This window comes from Limulus polyphemus, unplaced genomic scaffold (genome assembly GCF_000517525.1).
Source record: "Limulus polyphemus unplaced genomic scaffold, Limulus_polyphemus-2.1.2 Scaffold572, whole genome shotgun sequence".
Taxonomy (NCBI): domain Eukaryota; kingdom Metazoa; phylum Arthropoda; class Merostomata; order Xiphosura; family Limulidae; genus Limulus; species Limulus polyphemus.
This window is the reverse complement of record NW_013666182.1, coordinates 256,890-259,872: the sequence shown is the minus strand read 5'-3', so window position 1 is coordinate 259,872 and position 2,983 is coordinate 256,890. Positions and strand designations below refer to the sequence as shown.

Sequence of the window (2,983 nt, the reverse complement as noted above, 5' to 3'; positions counted from 1 at the left end):
AAACTGTTGATAGAAAATGTTACCCATCATCAGTCTAGATAAACTGTTGATAGAAAATGTTACCCATCATCAGTCTAGATAAACTGTTGATAGAAAATGTTACCCATCATCAGTCTAGATAAACTGTTGATAGAAAATGTTACCCATCATCAGTCTAGATAAACTGTTGATAGAAAATGTTACCCCTCATCATCAGTCTAGATAAACTGTTGAAAGAAAATGTTACCCCTATCATCAGTCTAGATAAACTGTTGATAGAAAATGTTACCCATCATCAGTCTAGATAAACTGTTGAGAGAATATGTTACCCACCGCCATTGGCTCAGCGGCAATTCTGAAGCTTTACTACAACGCTAAAATTCGGGTTTCGATACTCGTGATGGGCAGAGCGCAGATAGCACTATGTGTAGCTTTGCGCTTAACTACAACCCAACCGAGCGTTAAGTATCTTTCCGGGCTGGAAGTTCATACTAGTGCTGTAACACACTCGAGGCCGTTGTATAACAGTGTTACTAACTGGGATATTAAAGTTAAGAAGGAAGTGTGGGTTTCACATAATAGTAGTTCTAGCCTCAAACCCAAACTCGTATTCGTGTTCAATACTTATATTAACATAGTAAAACTCCGTAGAAATGATGCAGTATACAACCAATGTAATTATTGTAATGTTTTTCTTTTTTTTTAAATACCAGTTGTGTTAAACAGTGTCCCGAGCTGTAAAAGTTGTTGTATTCTTACGTATATGACTGAGTATACACACATACACATATGAAGCAATAAATGTTTAACCGTCGTTATCATTGTTTATTTTTATCTTTCATTTCCGTGGTTCGTAGAGTCTATTTTTCGTGCGAGAACAAAACAGTTTTGGGTTATTGTAGCTCGTGCAGTCGAATAAATGTTTTGTTTGACATTGCGAAAGAATTAATAACGATGATAAAACATTTATCGAACAGTTCATGATGGAATATTATATGTTTACTATATTAAAAGTAAAAAAAAAAAAAAAGCTGGGAAGTAATTTTATGGCTCGTCTTTATCTTAACCTGATAGTCTAGATAAAGAATATTCGAGAAGTTCTCCTATCACTTACAATTATCTCGAAGGGTTTATAGAACACGTCCGGATGCCTACAAAGAACAAGTGCCAAGTTTTCTTGTTACGCCTCCATTTCTTGATGCAACGTAATCGAGGCCTCGCAGAAACGACCGACAGAAGTGAGCACGTGCAGCGCAAGGTTCGAACCCAGGTGCGTTGCAGACAGACTGGCGACGGCGGCTCATTGATCGCATGCCAACATTCAAGTCTGCAGTGGGCACGGCGAAGCTTCCCAAATCGTTCTGAACAATGCAACAAGTGGCAAGTCTCCGAAACGGTCTTTACCCACTTGTATTTAGAGAGCGTAAAAGTAGAAACATTTTGAGTCGACTAAGTGCCACCTAGGATTTTCTCGATGTGTATTTCAAAAAATTTATTGATAAGCATTACAATCATATTTAACTGGAATATAAGTTTGAGTCGGTATATAAATTTGCGTTATCTAAAAAACTGAGGATGAAACAAATTCAAAGAAAATAAATAAAATTTACGAGATAGTTCTAATTTAGGACATATTCCAACAATAATACCAGACCCTGAATAAAACAATGAGATAGAAATAACAAGGAGAGGTAAAATATATTTCTTTATTGTGTGTGCGTTGACTTACTGATTAATGTAGAATAAATCTGTTTAAGTTAAGCACAAAGCTACGCAATGGGCTATCTGTGCTCTGCCCACCACGGGTATCGAAACCTGGTTTCTAGAGTTGTAAGTCCGCAGACATACCGCTGAGCCACTGGTGGGCCAAGATAATAGTGCCTTATTTTATAACATTTTTTCCTAAATCCCTTCCTTAATGGTAATTCTTTCCTTATTAATAACGTACATTAATTTTGTACATTTATTATTATTAACGAAATTAATTTTTAATAAAACTTCTGAAATTGAGGTAAAGTGAGTTTGATGTAGAATATCAAAGTGAGTCTTCCTAGTGGAGAATCATTGTGTTGTAGAATAAGCAGATAACAGTTAAATAGACACTCAAACATAACTATATAAAACCGGGTGCAGAAAGACAGACAGGCAGATAGATAGATAGTCTAACAATACTGCATCACACAAAACTTTGTAAGCATTAAGTGCCACAGTTACAGACTTACTATCTACTAAGTTGACCTTGCATTCAATATCTTCTGTATTGATAACATGTGACTTGTTACATTAAATCTCGTTGGCACTTTTTCAGTAAATGTGATCATCTACTGTAAACATATATATATATGTATATTAATCTCTTTCTTGCTTTAGAATTTTCGTGCAAAGCAACATTAGGTGGAATCTGCGCTCAGCCGTCACTAAGTTTCAATACATAGAGTAGATGGAAGACAACTAGTCAACGCCACTCACCGCCAAATCTTGGACTAATGTCGTCTTATAGCACTCCCAAGGCCAAAAAGTGCGGATAGTGTTTTAAGGGGCAAAAGGATTCACAGTATGAGCACGGTAACCATCCGACCAAAGTCGACGAATATTAAAGTGAAAAGTTGGAAATAAAAAATTATACACCTTGAAGGCAGTTAATTTTTGGGCTACTCTGTACATATCATGACCATGTGAGAATTACAATGGATTCGTAGAGGTATGATAATGAACAAGATTATTCCAGCCTTACTAAACTAGTGTGAGTGTCAAAAGGTTTAGTTTGAGAATAATTTCAAGGTTGTAAATATCAGTGAAACGATGAAAAGTTAGCCAATCCTACTCCTTAATTCATATATTTCAAGCCCCCAGTGGCACAGCGGTATGTCTGCGGACTTACAATGCTAGAAACCGGGTTTCGATATCCGTGGTGGGCAGAGCGCAGATAGCCCATTGTGTAGCTTTGTGCTTAATTACAAACAAACAAAATAAATTTTATTCTTTTGCTATCAATAATGACCTG

General features: G+C 36.3%; 1 long non-coding RNA gene across 1 annotated transcript in view; it reads right to left on the bottom strand.

The window, feature by feature from the left end:
- Positions 1-1,734, bottom strand: part of LOC111085717 — a 17,342-nt gene extending 15,608 nt beyond the window's left edge. The window contains exon 1 of the long non-coding RNA XR_002610527.1: positions 1,094-1,734. This is a non-coding gene — a long non-coding RNA (uncharacterized LOC111085717). The remainder of the gene's footprint in view (positions 1-1,093) is intronic.
- Positions 1,735-2,983: the final 1,249 nt, after the last annotated feature.